We start from the raw sequence: 20129 nt of genomic DNA on the forward strand, positions 1-20129 counted from the left end.
AAGACAAAATGATGAGACCTTGACAACTAAGACAGAACAGAGATGGAGTTTGCTAAGGAATAAGGAATAATAACCTTAGGAGTTGACAGATTTATTCTTTGAGATTACTATTCAGAGATAAAAAGATCATATTGTACAGATGGTTCAGTCACACATCATGATAATATGCATGCATATAATAATACATGTCTATGCCATTTAGCAGATGCTTTCATCCAAAGCGATTTAGTCATGTGTGTATACGTTTTATGTATTGGTGGTTATTTATCCTCTGTTACGAAAGTACAAGTTTGTTGGCTCATGGAGTCACAAATCAATCTGTATCTACCCAAAGCACTCTGGCTACCTATATTTCTCCCTTTTTAATTTCAATACCACTTTATTGTTCGTATCAGACCATTTGTGTAACTGTCTTGTAATAAAGCACCACATAAAGGCTGTGTCACACACTGCAGTACATGAATAAAACAACAAATGATGCTCAACTGACAGGCATGGCCCACACTGCAGACAAACAAAACATGTTAACTTCTTCTGCATGAAACCCAGCTGTGTGACTCATAATGGATTTGGCAGTTTTGCATGCCATCCACTTCAGCATTAAACTGATCTCTCAGTTGTATTATTTTCTCCCCTACCACAAAACCCAGAGACATCTGAATCAAAGTTCTGCCAGAGAGACACAATCATAGTGGAGCCTTACCACCTGCAGAGAAAAGAAAGCTCCAGCTTCACTTTTCTACTAACAAGCCGAGAGACTATCAGCACGAAAAACTGTGAAAAATACACTTCTAAACTATAATTGTGTAACTTTTTTGATAGCTTCGTTTATGCTATTCAAAGCGTCAAAGTTGGCATATCATTGTCTAAACATCTGAAAAAAMACCCAACATTTAAATAACTGACTAAATGGCAGTAAAGGTTGGATGCTACTTGGGTGTTTGTGGGCTGCACTCTTTATTAGCCTGGTAAAAGAGCTTTGGTCGACACATATACCAAAAACATCTGCCCTGAACYAAAATGTATGGATGCTACTTCACATGGATAATTATTTGTTCTGATTAGCTGTGCAGCTTGAAAAAGCGAAGAGCTTGATGCATCATGAATCTTATATACAGTAGCTATTGTGCTTGTTACACTTGGCATTCATAGCATTGAAACAAACTGCTCTATTTCATATGCCAAAAGTTAAGATGATGGCTGAGTATAAATGATGTTGAAATATGGTAATAATAAATACTTGGACATGACTAATTAGCAGAGCATTGTGATGGAGGTATAGGACCCTCTAAGGGTGATTGAGGTATAGAACCCTCTAAGGGTGATTGAATAAAGAACTCATAGCCCAGYAGGTGTACCTGCATTCAGAGCATTGGAATGTTTCATTGATAGTTTATTGTTACACTCTCCTCTGTCTAAACCTCCATAGCTTCGTTCCCACATTCAAAATAGCTTTGTTTTTTCATCAGGGGGTTCCCTATCTCTGGCATAACATCAAAGTGAGAGGGATGTTTGGTGGTGCTGTGCCACCAAGGCAATAACATGGTAATTAATAACAGGCTAGTTGATACAGCTGGGCTTTAGTTTCAATAGCGTATATAGATGGGAGAGAACTGCTATCAGATTCTAGATTTCCCTCAGTYGAGGAGAATGCAAGCCATGGGTTTAGCTGATTGCAGGCTTTTCTCTCTGTAACCAAGGGGCGGACGGGGACAAGAATTCAGCCCTGGCATTTTATCCACACCAGCCCACATCACGCCGTGCGACGCCGCCAACAAGCATTTCGCTACACTACAAGCATTTCGCTACACTCACGTTAACATCTGCTAACCATGTTTATGTGACCAATAAAATTTGATTTGAACACCAGGCATACACACACACCCCATCCCCACACATACAGCATCTTCTCTGCTGTCACTGTGCTTTTTATTGTTCTCTGTCTGTTTGTCTGTTTGCCTGTCTGCCTGTCTACTTAACCTTATACATTATAAAAGCCAAGCTAACGACTTGGGCTATATTGCAAATTAGTGCCTGTCATGTTTTCCTCTGAATCAACACCAAGCCTACCATAAGTGTTAATTACCATTACAGGGATCCAGGCTAACGTTTTCCCCTGGTATCACTGGCGCCACTAACTTTTACAGTTGGTGGCATCAGCCCATGATTTGGTCGGACCCAAAATCATGAGTAAAGTAATTCATAGTGCTTTATTTAGAAGTATAATAAATAGACTACTGAGGAATTCAAAAAAGACATTGTTTTATCTAACACGTCTAAGCAGGAATGCATGATTCAAGATATTTTGATGTGCAACCTAAWCCAGTGATTGTGATGGATTTTGGGTTGACAATTCAGCTACTACTAAAAATAGAAAGACTCAAAACACCACAATTGTGTAATGAAACCATGAAAAGTATTGCACCTAACCAGAGATCTGGTGTTTGGAGTTTTATTTTATGTAAACTTATGATACACAAAAAAGTGTTTTAAAGCAGAATAGAAGTTCTTTGAAACACCCAAAGTGGCTCTTCAATCTGAATATTTGTGCTTTTAAGAGATGTAAAAACACATGTTGGGGTTTCAGTGCATGTAAAAGGCAGCATCAAAACACTTTTTTTTTTACAGACTGTGTCTCTCATACAATCAAATGCAAATAGTTTATRGCCTAAATATTGATTGATGATAAGGGCCTGTGGAGAATATTTCTGGTGGAATTCCACCCTTTTCAATGGTTTATTTAGACAGATTAGAAACGGTCTGGGGATCGGAGGTGTCTGGTGTGAGAGAGGCATGTTGAGGTGGCCAGGGTCGGAGTAGTACAAGCAWTTCGCTACACCCGCAACAACATCTGCTAAATATGTGTATGTGACCAATAAAATGTACAATTTGATTTGATTTGATGTCGTATGGTGAGGCAGTGAAGAAGGTAGTGGAGAGTGGATAAGTTGTGAGGGATTCTGAGAGGATCCCTGTGAATAGTAGATCTGTGCCAGAACAGAGGGGTAGGCCAATGAGTGATATATGTTTCAGTAAGGTTGGCTTCTTAGCATTCATAGAAAAGGTTATCCACTGTATCGCAGAGATGGAACATCAATCACAGAAAATAGATGTTGTGGTGGCAGCTGCTGAGAAGTACTTGAAGAGTTACAGGGTGTGTTGAGTGGTAGTGTCCCGTCTGGGGTAGAATCAGATAGGGTTAAAGTAGTGGAATGGGGTAGTGGGTTTTACTGAGTGTTGGGTTAGTTGTTAGGGTAATAAAAAATATATTGTTTTATTTTTATTACATTTTTCCTGTGTTGTATCACAAAGTGTAATGGATTATTACTATAGTTCAGTTGGGGGAGGTAATGCAACATGTTAGATGCCAAATGCCATGAAGAAGAAGATTAGAAACTGGAGGAGACAGATGAATGCACTAATCTTCCAGATCCTAAATGATATTTTAAGAAGAAAATATCCTGATAAAAATAGCCTAAATACAGCGCATTTAGAAAGCATTCAGACCGCTTAATGTTTTCCACATTTTGTTACATTACAGCCTTATTCTAAAATGGATTAAATAAATTGTTTCCCTTCCATCAATCTACACACAATACCCCATAATGACAAAGCGAAAACAGGTTTTTATAAATGTTTGCAAATGAATAGAAAAAACAGATATCTTATTTACATAAGTATTCAGATCATTTGCTATGAGACTTGAAATTGAGCTCAGGTACATCCTTTTTCTATTGATCATCCTTGAGATGTTTCTACAACTTGATTGAAATCCTCCTGTGGTAAATTCAATTGATTGGACTTGATTTGTAAAGGAATACACCTGTTTATATAAGGCCACACAGTTGAAAGATGCATGTCAGAGCAAAAAACCATGCCATGAGGTCGAAGAAATTGTCCATAGAGCGTCGAGACAGGGATTTTGTTTGAGACACAGATCTGGGGAAGGGTACCAAAACATTTCTGCAGCATTGAAGGTCCCCAAGAACACAGTGGCCTCCATCATTCTTAAATGGAAGAAGTTGGCCTCCCGGCCAAACTGAGCAATCAGGGAAGAAGGGCCTTCGTCAGGGAGGTGACAAGAACCCAAAGGTCACTCTGACAGAGCTCCAGTTCCTTTGTGGAGATGGAGAACCTTCAGAAGGACAACCATCTCTGCAGCACTCCACCAATCAGGCCTTTATGGTAGAGTGGCCAGACGGAAACCACTCCTCAGCAAAAGGCACATGACATCCCACTCGGAGTTTGCCAAAAGGCACCTAAAGGACTGACCATGAGAAACAAGATTCTCTGGTCTGATGAAATCAAGATTAAACTCTTTGACCTGAATGCCAAGCGTCACGTCTGGGGGAAACCTGGCACCATCCCTACGGTGAAGCATGGTGGTGGCAGCATTATGCTGTGGGGATGTTTCTCACCGGCAGGGACTGGGAGAGTAGTCAGGATCGTGGGAACGACGAACAGAGCAAAGTACAGAGAGATCCTTGGACTTCAGACTGGGGCAAAGGTTCACCTCCAACAGGACAAGGACCCTAAGTACACAGCCAAGACAACGCAGGAGTGGCTTCAGGACAATGTCCTTGAGTGACCCAGTCAGAGCCCGGACTTGAACCCGATCGAACATGTCTGGAGAGACCTGAAAATAGCTGTGCAGCGACGTTCCCCATCCAACCTGACAGAGCTTGAGAGGATATGGAGAGAAGAATGGGAGAAACTCCCCAAATACAGGTGTGCCAAGCTTGTAGCGTCATACCCAAGAATACTTGAGGCTGTAATCGCTGCCAAAGTTGCTTCAACAAAGTACTAAYTAAAGGGTCTGAATACTGATGTAAATGGGATATTCCAGTTTAATSCWTTTGCAAAAAAAATCTAAAAACCTGTCTTTACTTTGTCATTATAAGGTATTTTGTGTWGATTGATGATGGAAAAAAACTATTTAATCAATTTTAGAATAAGGCTGTATCGCAACAAAATGTGGAAAAAGTCAAGGTGCCTGAATACTTTCCGAARGCACGGTATCATCTATACATTACTTTTGCTACATATGCATGGCAGCGTTGGATCAGGATCTTTCAAAATATGAATCTCTCTCCTCCGTCTGTCTGCCTCTCTGTCTGGCTTGAGCTTTCGCTATAGGCAACCTGCAACACGTGTTTCAGTGCCAATGATACGCTAGGGACAGACACAGCTGTATTTGCATAAGGAAMAAGTGTTCAGGTAGCCTATTTTATGACCAGATTTTTCAAATACAGTGAGGAACTATTCACAATGGCTGTAAAACACTACTGACTTTTTGTGTGAGGTYATGAAAAAATACTTTGAGAAGCTGAACAGCTCAAGTGGTGGTGAGTTGATCAGAAATACTATCAGAAAAACAATCATCAGATGGGAACTTTTAGGCCTAAAGGACTACATTTGTGCACTGGCCAGGTAGGCTACTTCTATGTGTGCTCAAGCAAAATATATGTATCAAATAAACATTAACAGAAATGGTAAACAATTCAAACTATTCAATAATGAATGAGCATGAACTAGCAGGAGACAGAGAACACATTCTGGAGAGAGACGCACCTATGCGTCTCCGCCACACACCCCATCCCTTCTTCTTGTCTGGACATTCTAAATTAGGGATGTAATTAATGAAAATACTAAGCTGTAGTGTTGACAACAAATCAAGACTTGAGTTATTCCACATTTTGCTGCTTTACAGCCTGAATTCAAAACAGGTTAAATAGATTTTTCTCTCTCACTCATCTCCATACAATACCCCATAATGACAAAGTGAAAACAAGCTTTGAATTGTTCTTTTTTTCCTTCTTTATTTCACCATTGGCCTCATGGTGAAATCCCTAAGCAGTTTGGAAGGATGCCTGAAATATTTGTAGTGACTGGGTGTATTGATACACCATCCAAAGTSTAATTCATAACTTCACCATGCTCAAAGGGATATTCGGTGTCTGATTTTATCATTATTACCCATCTACCAATAGGTACACTTCTTTGTGAGGCATTGGATAACCTCCCGAGTCTGTGTGGTTTAATCTGTGGTTGAAATTCACTGAGGGACCTTACAGATAATTGTATGTGTGGGGTACAGAGAATCATGTTAAACACTATTATTGCCTGAGTGAGTCCATGCAACTTATTATGTGACTTGTTAAGCAAATATTTACTCCTTGTCACGCCCTGACCTGAGTATTCTTTGTTTTCTTTAAATATTTTGGTTAGGTCAGGGTGTGACGAGGGTGGTTTGTGTGTTTTTGTCTCGTCTAGGGTGTTTATACCGTCTAGTTTTTTTTTGTAGATTTATGGGGTTGTGTTCATTCTAGGTGTTTATGTAAGTCTATGGTTGCCTAGATTGGTTCTCAATTAGAGGCAGGTGTTTATCGTTGTCTCTGATTGGGAACCATATTTAGGCAGCCATGTTCTTTGGGTATTTTGTGGGTGATTGTTTCCTGTGTCAGTGTTTGTGCCACACGGGACTGTTTCGGTTTGTTCACGTCTATTGGTTTTGTATTTGTGTTCATGTTCAGTTTTCCCTATTAAAACATGGACACCTACCACGCTGCGTATTGGTCCGATCCTTGCTACACCTCTTCAGAGGAAGAAGAGGACGACAGCCGTTACACTCCTGAACTTATTTAGGCTTGCCATAACAAAGGGGTTGAATACTTATTGACGCAAGACATTTCAGCACAAATGTTTTATTAATTTGTAAAAGATTTCAAAAAACATTAATTCGACTTGAAATGAACGGGTATTGTAGGCAGTGACAAAAAAACTAAATGTAATCAATTATATATTCAGCCTGTAACAAAACAAAATGTGGAAAAAGTCAAGGGGTGTGAATACTTTCTGAAGGCACTGTACACCTGAAAATGTATGTGAAACATTAACTTTCACTGCCAGACAAGTCAACCTTTTTTGCATTTCTTATCTTCTGGATCCATTTGGGACCGATACAGATCCYACCCAATTTGGATCCGATTCTCTGGTACACCTCAATCTGGTACACTTCGGATCCAAATCGGATCGGGTATCGTTTTAAAAATTATTATGAATCTGTTCTGTCTGTCTCGGATGGGAATTCCCCAGATCCAATTCAGTTCGGATCTCAATTTCAGAATCTGAGAAGACCTCTACTCCATATCTTGGTCGTAAAATAGTTGCTATTGCGCTGAATATTGAGAGCTGAGAAAAAAKTATTATACCTACAGAAAGCTGTGTGACAGGGACAAGGGGACGAAGCTTCTAAAGATGTGTTATTCCCGCAACTGCAATGTGAAATGGTATACGATCAGAACACATTTTTCTCTCAAGTGCATTGGGGGAGAAGAGAGTGGCTCGCTCAACACAGCAGCAGTCCCCAGTGAGGGCACAGGCACAGCGGCAGGGCAGACACTTTCATTACAGGAATCATGAAGATACTGCACTTTACTGCTTGACCAAATCCTGGTTTAAAAACAAATAGGACATTTTGAGGTGACAATGTAGAATGTGCTCATTCTACGTTCATAGGCACCCTGTCRGATTTTTACGATCCATGACKTTGGCTGTCTAACTGATGACAGAGTCAGAGCAGGTCTCTTTGCTCATGCCGCATTTGACTTTGAATGTGAGTTTGCGTAACCTTAGCTCAGCCTATCGGAATACCAGGTCAGCCAGCCCCTGCCCACTGATCAGCCAAAGGCTCATTATAGATTAGTATAACAGAGATATTGTGCAAGAAATCAATAATAATATTAACAGCCCCATGGACTGCCGACCAGGTTACCTTTTTCATTGTTTTATTTGTATATAAAAACATTTTTTAAAATTTTCACCCAACTATAAAGTGGTCCAGCCCATCTGGCATTTGCCAGAATTGCCAGATGGCCAATCCGCCCCTGATGTAACCCCATTGTGACTTGCAGACTCAGGGACTTCATGGCTCCCCACTGGCAGAGCAGGGAATGATGAATGATGCCATGCTGAACTAGTTTAAGAGGAGCATCACACAATCGCTCATTTCAAAAGGTAGTGATTCACCAAGACAGCCTAGGGAATGGCATGGAAAGTAATATCCATCAACAGCCAGTGAGGCGATAGCGCTATCAGCAAACACAATTTAGACCTCAGGAACATTATTGTTTTTCTTTACTCTTCTTCCTTCCAGCACAACAATGAACTGAGTGATCTGTGTACAATGAATATGATACTGCTATCAAAGTATTATGAACCTGCTCATCACCCAGGGAATGGCAAATTGGCATCCACTCTGCCAAAACAATTGTCCTTTCTATGATTCCTGCAATTGTATATGTCATGCTATGTCCTGTATATATTTTTGAATATTTTGTGCTTTTTGTGAAGTTGTGATTGGTATACTATCAAATGTCCAACCAACAGTGAATCTTAATGTGTGTGTATGCATAACATGCATTAATAAACAACCCCCCCCCCCCCCCACAAACGTATAGTGCAAACACCACACAGAACAGGTAGGGAACTAGTAGGGGAGACTGAGATTTTCTTTGTAAATGTTGAATTATGGAATATGCACAAACAATTGCTTGTTGTTGAAAAGTGAATGCTATATTTCTAACCAAAGCTATACTTCTGAGTACCAAGGTCAAAGCAATGTCGGTAACTAGCATCTTAATTAGCATTGGGGAGGTGGAATTTGGGGGATGATTGTCACATGGAAGTGTGGATGGTTGTCACTATTAACATTGCACTGCCGAGCATCGTAATACATTCCAAGCTCTTTTGTTTTGTGCTATAAAGAGGTCCCTTTGTTGCCTCTCTCTTCACACACATCTCACAACATCATTATTTTTTTCTGCCACAACACCGCACACAAGCATGTGCAAACACACATACACACACAAATGTACTCAAAATGTCATATGTGTGTCTTTCTCATGGATTTCTTCCAGCAAAATACTATGAATAAATACTGACCTATTTTCAAATGAATGCTAAAAATTCAACATCAAGAGTTCAAAATGTCCACTATTTTATGTGTTCATATTTCCTGAAGAAGGCACAGTGATTCTGAAAACATTGTGTGTTTTATAAATTACTGGAGTTTACAGTGAAGTCGGAAGTTTACATACACTTAAGGTTGGAGTCATTAAAACTCGTTATTTCAACCACTCCACAAATGTCTTGTAAACAAAACTATAGTTTTGGCAAGTCGGCGTTGAGGACATCTACTTTGTGCATGACACATAAGTATTTTTCCAGCAATTGTTTACAGACAGATTATTTGACTTGTAATCACTGTATCACAATTCCCAGTGGGTCAAAGAAGTTACATACACTAAGTTTGACTGTGCCTTTAACTTTCTTGACGCTAGGGACAGATTTTTTTTTTATTTTTTTATACGTCCCCAAAGTAAACGGACTATTTCTCACTCCCAATCGTAGATATGCATATAATTTACAGATTAGGATAAGAACACTCCAACGTTTCCAAAACTGTCAAAATATTGTCTGTTGAGTATAACAAAACTGATTCTGCAGGCGAAAAACCTGAGGAAATCCAACCCGGAAGTGCTGAAAAAAAGAAAAATCCCTGTTCTGTTGCCTGCCCCTCCTCCATTTAAAGGCGTATCAACCAGATTCCTTTTCCAATGGCTTCCTCAGCTGTGACAGGCTTCCAGACCAAAGTTTCGGCTTTTATTTTGAAAAATTTGCGAAGATTTTTCAAAAACGAGTCAGTTGGGTTTCCTTTGATTTAGTCTTGCGCGCCCGAGAAGGTAGCTCGACATTCTCTTTCTCTCTTTGTATTGAGTAGGTTATCGTCCGGTTAAATATTATCGATTATTGTATGTTAAAACAACCTGCAGGATTGGATTATAAAAAACGTTTTGACATGTTTCTCTAACATTACGGATACTTTTTGTAATTTTGTCTTGCCGTTTCAGGAACGGAACGAGGCGCTTGTTTTCTGAACATAACGCGCACCAAATTGCGTTTTTTGTTAAAAACTAAATTTATCGAACACAAAAAGAACATTTATTGTACTAAAACAGAAGTACCGTGAGTATGCAAGGTATCAGCCCGGATGATCAGCTTAAGGATTGCATTTATGTCTGACGTTCGCTGACCAAAGCTAATTTAGGCTAACTGTGCTTCTAGCGTTGACGATACACTCACAAACGCCTTGCGATTGCTTTCCGCTGTAAAGCTATTTTCAAAATCTACCACGAATTAGGTGGATTAACAACAAGCTCAAGCTGTGTGTTGGGTATATTTCACTTTTGATTGCATGATTATAAAATACTTTTTTAGTCATTATGTTTTTGAATCTGATGTATTCACTTTTTGGAATTTTGTCTGCCTTCAGGACCGAACGAGCATGCGGTTTTCTGAACCCATAACGCGCAACCCAAATGGCGTTTATTTTGTTATAAAACTAATATTTATCGAAACCAAAAATAACATTATTGTGAACTGGGAGTCTCGTGAGTGCCAAACATCTGAAGATCATCAAATATAAGCGATTAACTTTTATTGCTTTTCTGACTTTCGGACCAAGCTAATCTATAAGGTTAACTGTTCAAGTCATGACTGAACTACACTCACAAAACTCTTGGATTGCCTTTCTCGCCTGTAAAACATATTTTCAAAGCTCTAACACGATAGGTGGATATAACAACAACCTAAGCCTGTGTTTGGCTATATTTCACTTGTTGATTCCATGATTATAAATACTTTTTAGGATTATTTTTTGAATGTTGGCGCCTTTGCCAATTCAGTGGTTGTTTAGGAAATGATCCCGTAACGATTCCGTAGCGCCCAAGACAAGTTTTAACACAGCTTGGAAAAATTCCAGAAACCATTATGGCTTTAGAAAGCTTCTGATAGGCTAATTGACATTAATTTCAGTGCAATTGGAGGTTCACTTGAGATGTATTTCAAGGCCTACATTCAAACTCAGTGCCACTTTGCTTGACATCATGGGAAAAATCAAAAGAAATCAAGCCAAGACCTCAGAATACAAATTGCTAAGAACGTCTGGTTCATCCTTGGGAGAAAATTCCAAATAGCCTGAAAGGATACCACGTTCATCTGTACAACACAATAGTACGACACAGTATAAACACACCATGGGACCACGCAGCAGTCATACCGCTCAGGAAGGAGACGCGTTCTCTGTCTCCTAGAGATGAACGTACTCCCAGAAAACAGCACAGACCCTTGTGAAGTCTGCGAGCGAAAACAGGCACAACAAGTATCTTTCCACTATAACAATCTCACATAGTCAAAACAAAAATGTATCATTATCGATATAACCTGAAAGACCGCTCAGCAAGCGAGAAGCCATTGCTCCTACAAACGCCACCTAAAAAAGCCAGACTAACTGTTTGCCATCACTAATGGGGACACAAAGATTCGTACATCTTTTGGAGAAATGTCCTCTACGATCTGATGAACAAAAATAGAACCTGGATGGGCATTAATGACCACCGTTCATTGTTTGGGGAAAAAACACAAACAACACAAAAAAAACAAAAAAAAAACAAAAAAAACCAAAATAGGGGAAGGCTTGCAAGTCGAAGAACACCATGAAGCACGGGGGTGGCAGCATCATGTTGTCACAAAATAGAAGAAAAAAAATTAAATTAAAAATGACTTGTGTCATGCTCAAGTAGATGTTCTAACCCGACTTGCCAAAACTATAGTTTGTTAACAAGACAAGACATTTGTGGAGTGGTTGAAAAACGAGTTTTAATGACTTCAACCTAAGTATATGTAAACTTCCGACTTCAACTGTATATTGATGAGGGYYAAAAAACTATTTAATCAATTTGAGAATAAGAAAGTAACCTAACAGAATGTGGAAAAAGTTAAGGCTTCTGAATACTTTCCGAAGGCACTGTATTTGTTCCGACGAAGAGGTTTTATGCGCTGACTGAATGGAAGCTGATAATTCTGAGTTTTTTTCTCCGCTGGTCTCGGCTGGTCTCTGGAAGAAAGTCCTCACTATCCTAGACCGAGTACAAATGTATCATACATGAGACAAGYCCGAGACACTCAAAACTGGACTCGAGACCCGTCTCGAGTACTACAACACTGCATCACATTAAACTCTAAGTCTAAGCCGTTGATATAATATAGAATTTGTCCTTTACTATTATATATATATAATATACCCATAGAAACGCATTGAATAACACATTCATAAATGGCCAAAAAGACGGTAAAACTTTTTTATCATAAAGAACAAGGCTCAGGAAATATTTGTTTTTTTGTACACATATTTAACCCCTTATTTGTGTTGGCAAAACTACCTCCATACTTCCATAKATTTTTATGGGTCCTCTGGCACTTGTGGGGGTCGTAGACCAAAAAGGAGAACATGAAGTGTTCGTGAGAGTCATCTTTCCATAGAGTGGTCATATTAGTTAGTAGGTCAATCCGTTCGGACACTACAGACGCTTTCGTAAGAAGACCGATTTTCGGGATCTCCTCGTCTGACAAAAAGCACTGTCACTTTCTGTCACTTTCCACCACAGATGTGGAGAGCGACATAGACGGATGCGGTGGATTGAGACGCAGTCCATGCAAAAAAACATCTCTAGCTTCAACTGACAGGTTTTGATGYGGATATTTTTATATATTGTTCATTAGATTGACACACGGGTGCGTGACCTATGAGGAGAAAAGCATCTACCCAGATGTGATTGCCGAACTGCTAAAACAGAGGMTGACCTTCAACGAGGTGAGATCCGAGCTATGCAAGCTGTGGATTTATCCACCCGGCAAAACTKATCTTGACCTTGGGTGGGTTTCCCTGTGGSTCCTGCTTTTTGTTTCACATCCATGGGCTTACTAACACTAAAGACTACAATTACGTTATTAATAATAATAAAAAATTAAACCACAATGGCAACACTAGCTATTCTCTCTTAGAATTAGAAGAGGCGACGTCAACTGCCGAACGCCGCCCGAACAAGGAGAGGGACCGACTTCGGTGGAAGTSGTGACAGTACCGCCCCTGATGCGCGGCTCCAGCAGCGCGTCAACACCGACCTCGGGGACGACCCGGAGGACGAGGCGCAGGGCGATCCGGATGGAGACGGTGGAACTCCCGCAGCAACGAAGGGTCCAAAATGTCCTCCACCGGCACCCAGAATCTCTCCACTGGACCGCACCCCTCCCACTCCACGAGGTACTGAAGGCCCCTCGCTTCGAGTCCAGTATGGCTCGAACAGCATACGCCGGGGCCCCCTCGATGTACAGAGGGGGCGGAGGAACCTCCCGCACCTCAGACTCCTGGAGTGGACCAGCCACCACCGGCCTGAGGAGAGACACATGGAACGAGGGGTTAACACGGTAATCTGGGGGAAGCTGTAACCTGTAGTAAACCTCGTTCAGACTCCTCASMACTTGGAATGGCGCCACAAACTGCGGGCCAAGGTTCCAACAGGGCAGGCGGAGGGGCAGGTTTCGGGTCAAGAGCCAGACCCGGCCTCACTGCGGTGGCGATCGGCGCTTGCCTTCTGACGCCCTACTGCCCGCCTACCTGGCCGATCAGCTCACATGAGCAGCATCACAGCTCCCCACGCTTAAAACCATTCATCCACCACAGGATCTCGATCGGGCTCTGATGCAAGGTCCAGAACCAGCTGTCCCCAGTACGCACTGGAAGGAGAGAGGTTAGTGGAGAGGCGAGTGAGTTTTGGCCATCTCTGCCCAGGGATAACGCCACCACTCCCGCCGCGTCCTGGCAATAAGACCGCAACCTACCCACATCCTGGTTACTCTTTCCACCTCCCTTTACTCTCGGGTTGAAAGCCGAGGTAAGGCTGACCGAGACCCCAGATGTTCCATAAATGCCCTCCAGACCCTTGACGTGAACTGGGACCTTGATCAACACATATCCTCAGGCACCCCTAGTCCAAAAGACGTGTTAAACAGCCCTGCAGTCTGTAGGCCGAGGGAGACCGGGCAAAGGAAGGAGACACGAGAGACGGCAGGACTTAGAGAACGATCCACAACGACCAGGATCGTGGAGTTACCTGTAAGGGAAGAAAATCCGTGAGTAAATCCACCGATCGGTGCGACCACGGCCATTGTGGAACGGGTAAGGGCTGTAACTTCCCTCTGGTAGGTGCCTAGGGCCTTGCACTGGCCCATACAGACAGGAAACATAAACCCTCACGTCCTTGCCAAGGTACCACCAGTACTTCCACTAAGACAACGCACCGTCCGACCAATGCAGGATGACCAGAGGAGTGTCCCCAATAGATCTAACGGTCACACAAGCAGCAGACGGAACGTACAAACGCCCAGCTGGACACTGGAGAGGAGAGGCTCTGTACGTGACGCCCCTAATGTCCGCGTCCAGCTCCCACACCACCGGTGCACCAGGCAAGAGGTCGGAAGTATGGAGTGTGATCCATGGACCGCTCCTCTGTGTCATACATCCGGACAGTGCGATCTGCCTTAGCGTTCTGGGAACCTGGTCTGTAGGACAGGTGAAAACAAATTGGTAAAGAACATGGCCCACCTTTCCTGGCGAGGGTTCAGTCTCCTCACCGCCCGGATGTACTCCAGATTGCGGTTGTCAGTCCAGATGATAAAGGGTGTTTAGCCCCCTCAAGCAATGTCTCCACGCCTTCAGAGCCTTGACAACAGCCACAAGCTCCCGGTCCCCACATCATAGTTCGCTCCACGGAGCTGACCTCTTGAAAGAAAGCACAGGGGCGGACTTGTTGCGTACCAAAGCCTCTGAGAGCACGGCTCCTATCCCAGCCTCGGACGTCCACCTCCACTATGAACGCCAAAGAGGGATCTGGATGAGCCAGCACGGAACCCGAGGTAACAGAGCCTTCAGTGACCAAAAGCCCTGTCGCCTCCAGCCAACCACTGCAGTCGCACCGGTCCCCCTTCAGCAGTGAGGTAATGGGACCGCTACCTGACCAAGCCCAGATAAACCTCCGGTAGAAGTTGGAAACCCTAGAAACCCGCTGACTTCCTTTACCGTGGTTGAGGTCGGCATATACGCACAGATGAAATGTGCACTCTCATCTCCACCCCTGAAGTGAAAATGCGGTACCCTAGGAAAGAGACGGACTGTTGGAAGAACAGACATTTCTCAGCCTTGGCTACAGGTCATGCTCCAACAGTCGACCAAGCACCCTGCGCACACAGGACACGCTCGGCGCGTGTAGCGGAGTATTCAGAATGTCGTCGATATACACCACTACACCTGCCGGTGCAGGTCCCGAAAAATCTCGTCTACAAATGCCTGAAAGACTGATGGAGCATCATCCCATACGGCATGACGAGATATCATAGTGCCCAGAGGTGGTACTAAATGCGTCTTACACTCGTCCGCCTCCCGGATACCCACCAGGTTGTAAGCTCCTGAGATCCAATTTTGTGAAAGAAGCGCGCCCCGTATATTGACAATCGCACTGGCTATGAGAGGACGGGTAGCTGTACCGCACAGTGATTTGGTTGATACCTCAATAGTCAATACGGGCGCAGACCTCCATCCTTCTTCTCCACATAAAATAACTTGAAGACAGGTGAAGTGGAGGGCCGAATGTACCCCTGCCCCAGGGATTCGGAGACATATGTTTTCATACCCACCGTCTCCTCGTAATTGAGTCGCCTTCTTCTTACAGAAGGCGAGAGCCAAATCGCATATTCAGAGGGAAGCGCACGATGACCTGCTGGACTTTCCACCGATAGCACGACGGAAACCCCTAAACACCTCCCTGCACTTTCGTGACCACCCTTGAGAGACATCTGTCACGAAATGTGGGGTCATGACAGGCCAACCAGGGTATGCCCAGCACACGGGAAAACACAGGGAATCAATAAGGAAAAACAAATTCTCTCCTTGTGACCTCCTGTGTAACCATGCCCAGTAGAGCGGTGCCTCCCTAATTAGCCCTGACCTAATGGTCGACTATCTGTGTGCACAGGGAAGGGCATATCCACAGGAACAATGGGATCCTAAACTATGGCAAATGCTCTGCAAAATTCCCAGCTGCCTGAATCTAACAGCACCTTATGCTGGAATGAGGGGAAAACTCAGGAAATTTTATAAACAAAAACATGTGAGCAACAGGGGCTCTGAGTGAGCCTGTGCCGACTCACCTGGGTGACACGAGAGTGCCCTGCCTGCAGTCTCGACTTCCAGAGGAACCTCCCCTGCACCGACCAGCAGTGTGCCCTCTGCGGCTACAGATGGAACAGGGAACGGCCCCTTCCGGTCCCCCTAAGCGCAGCACCTCCCAGCTCCATGGGCGTCGGAGCGGAGGTGCTGGGGATGGGACTGACAGGCCCCGATCCAACGTCCGCGGGTAGCCAGCAGGTTATCCCACGATGGACAGGTCACCAACTGGTCAAACGTCAGAGTGGTCTCCTGCAGGCCAACTCCCAACGGACGTCCTCGCGCAGACTGCACCGGTAGTGATCGATCAGGGCCCTGTCGTTCCATCGCACTGGCGGCCAGGTCCGGAAGTCCAAGGCGAATCCTATCCCGTCCTCGTCCCCTGCCTCATATGAACAGACGTTCACCCGCCGCTCTACACCTCAGCGCGTAGTCGAAAACTGCCCGAAAGCGACGGGTGAACTCTGCGTAATGGTCCAACACCGCTTCTCCTTCCCCCATACGGCATTGGCCCACTCCAGGGCTTTCCCTGAGAAACAGGAGACAGGGCGGACACGCTCTCACGTCCCGAAGGAGCCGGGTGGATGGTCGCCAGGTAGAGTTCCAGCTGGAGTAGGAACCCCTGGCATCCGGCAGCTGTCCCATCATACTCCCTCGGGAGCACGAGCCGAATCCCACTGGGACCGGGTGAAAGAGGGGTGAACGGTGGTGCTCTCCCCATCGGTCCATCTGTCTGCACAGCGATCCATGGCGTGCGCGAGGATGTTGCAACATGGTTGGACACGCTCCTCGAACCAAAGGTTTTTTTTCTGCTCCTGGACTCCATTTAGACGTGAGTGTTTCTGTAAAAGGTATGGGTGTAGTGCAGGGGAGTCAGGCGCAGGCAGGAGAGATGAGTAATAAAAGTAACTTTACTCAAAATTACGAATACATGTAGTTAATACCAAGCCCCACAAAAGACACGAAATACATAAAACAACACGCACAAAAACCATGGGAAAACAGAGGTTAAATAATAAACTTGTAATTGGAATTGAAACCAGGTGTGTAAAACAAAGACAAACAAATGGAAAATGAAAAGTGGATCGGATGGCTAGAAGGCCGGCGACATCGACCGCCGAACGCGCCCGAACAAGGAGAGGAGACGACTTCGCGCAAGTCGTGACACCAAATGGAAAGAAAATTGCCTTTATTAATGTTACGCCTCCAATCACATGATCCTATGTTTTTTGATTCTCAATAGCATATGTCGCAGATCACAACTTCACAGGAGAGGCATTTGAAAGTTTATTTAAATTTTTTTATAAAATTCTTGTTTTTTGGCAATGTCTTCTGAACTTTGAACTTTCATGTGCCTCAATAACAAACTTGTATGCACTGTAAATACGAATAAAGTTGTTCAATTATGAGCCTAGTTGGTTTAGCCACAGAAAAAGACAGGAACCTTCCCGCTGAGATATACACAAGACAAAAAAGTGTGACAATCATACTTGTCTACCTAGCCTAAATATAGGCCCCTTGCAGCTGAGGAGTAATTTATCATTGACTATTTCCCTTTGTCTCATTAGAATGGTGCAGAATGTCTCTGAAACTGTAATTTACAGATGATGGATTCTAGTTATGTGCATTGTGCTGCCTTGTTTTCTGTGTTTGTTATGATTGCATTTATTAAAATGACAAAATCTAAAGAACGTTTTGTGCTCTGTAGTTGTGTTGCATGATTGCAAATTTCACACACAATCTGTAAAATGTGATGCCAAAACCCTGCGTGATACAATCAATGTACTGTACAGGTAACCTATACCAACATGTTTTACAATTATATACGACAGACACACTTGCAAATTTGAGGTGAACAAAAATGCATATTGTATAATGGGATGTTTGATTCAGTCCCTGGGAAGAGCACACAGGGTTTTCCTTCAACAGAGAAGGTCTCCCTTTGGATAAAGAGATAGAGATCTGACCGTCTGTAATCCCTTTGGATTGCTGAAATGTTGTGTTTGAACAGAGAGCGCTGAGGCGTGGAGAGCCTCCGGATGGATCGCTCAGATTAAAATCCCCGATCGCTGCGCTCAGATCTCACCCTGCCTATCAGAGAGGAATTAATTTACTCACACAGAGAAATTGACGACTGAGATTTAAAAAGGGAAGCAAGGGAAGAACTGACAGCAAATGGAAGTAAAACCTTTCTCGAGGCTTAAAAAAAATGAAAGCAGTGAACTCCCACAGACCTGAAGTAAAGTGGACATGGTTCAGTCTCACGTCTTGGGGCCTTGCAGGTAGAAGGCATACACAATTCAATCATATGAACATGCTTCCCCCTACTGTAACGCAATACATTCTTAATGATAACAAATAATGTATGAAAAAAACTAAACGTGAAACGTGAAGGTAGATCTCTTTGACCTGCTGAGCGGTCTGCAATGTGCTTCTCAAAGGGAACTCAGGTGGTAGTATAATATAAATAAGCACTCTTTATATACTGTGTAGGTGTGTCAGTAGATGTCTGTCATCTCAAGGTATGGTACAAGTACTCTCAGTAAGTCTGCAACTTGAGCCATATTGTGGCCCTTACAGATACAAAGAAATAAACACAGGAGGGATGCCCCTTTCATGTTCTAACTCTAACGTAACCGCTGACCTTTTCACACCACTGAGTCTCTCCAGTTGGGTTAGCCTAGCCCTCCACAGTCATCTCCCAGAATGTTCCCATTGGACCAATTAATGAATGAGCCAGTCAGACAAAGAAGAGAAAGTAGAGGAGGAGAATCTATCTCTCACAGGCCAATGTCATCACAGGGACATCGATCTGAGCTGCTGGGTTAGAATGCAAAGCACACAGTCGAGGTGCACATTGCAATCACAACCTCTGGTTCATGGCATTCTGATCTTCCTGCTACGCCCCCATGTCTGTCAGTTCATCTGACTATTCTATTGACTTATTTCAGCAAGTTTGGGGTGGTGGGCATATTACTCTGTTTTAATGTAACTTCTAAATCACTATGATAAATCAAAAGTATTTTCTTGAGTGTACATTTAACAGAGCTGAGATTGACTTTGAAGTGCAAAGTGTAGAATAAAGGTGAAATCAGTCAATATACAGATATGATGACGTAGCAGGAAGATTGGAATCTGAACCAAGAGATTGTGAGTTCAAATCTCAGGTAGAATATTTATAATAATAACAGCATAAATGAACATGCGCAATGCAATCACATACAGTATGTCAAAGTCTGTCAATTGTAAAGTTGAAAGCACTGCGTGTGTCTTCCTAATCTTGCCAACAGACAGGATCTGTTGAATAGATCAGTGGTTCACCAATCAGTCTTGATGTCGGCAAGAAGATCTGTAATACATAACTTTTGGAGAACGCTTTACGGTTCCGAACAACCGGTAAATAACAAACATCCAGCATGAAGCCGGAGATAATAAAACTCAGTCCGAACAAGCCGGCACACAACAAAAACTCCAGGTACCCACTGAACATAGCCTCGTTATTGGTTAATCTTTGTGTTTTTATTTATTTTTTACTTTAATTTAAGCAAATATTTCTCAACCTATTTCTTCACCGCATTGTTTTATGGGCTTTAAGTAGCCCACGGCATATCTACTCAGGCTGGTAAAACCAGTACCTGTTGTATCGCGCATTATGACAAATAACATTGATTGATTTGCAACAGTGGATGGAATTTCTTACAATGGTCTCAAAGTTATATGCCTCGTGGACAGTTTAGACATGAGAGTCCAAAAATGTTCCATGAACATACTACAGCAAACTTATGTCTGCTTCTGAAACATTACAGAAGAGGTCGTCAAACGTATGTATGGAGACGGTTCACCTTCTAAACACCAAAACAACATAGTGAGGGGAACAATCTCCCAAAATTCTCACTAAATCTTCGTTTATTGTTTGTATAACAATGAATGTTCCAATTATTGATCTAAAAACTTCAGGCAAATTATGTCTGGATTTACATTACAAGTGTGTTTCTAGAAACATTACTTG

This window comes from Salvelinus sp. IW2-2015, linkage group LG11, assembly GCF_002910315.2.
Source record: "Salvelinus sp. IW2-2015 linkage group LG11, ASM291031v2, whole genome shotgun sequence".
Taxonomy (NCBI): Eukaryota; Metazoa; Chordata; class Actinopteri; order Salmoniformes; family Salmonidae; genus Salvelinus; species Salvelinus sp. IW2-2015.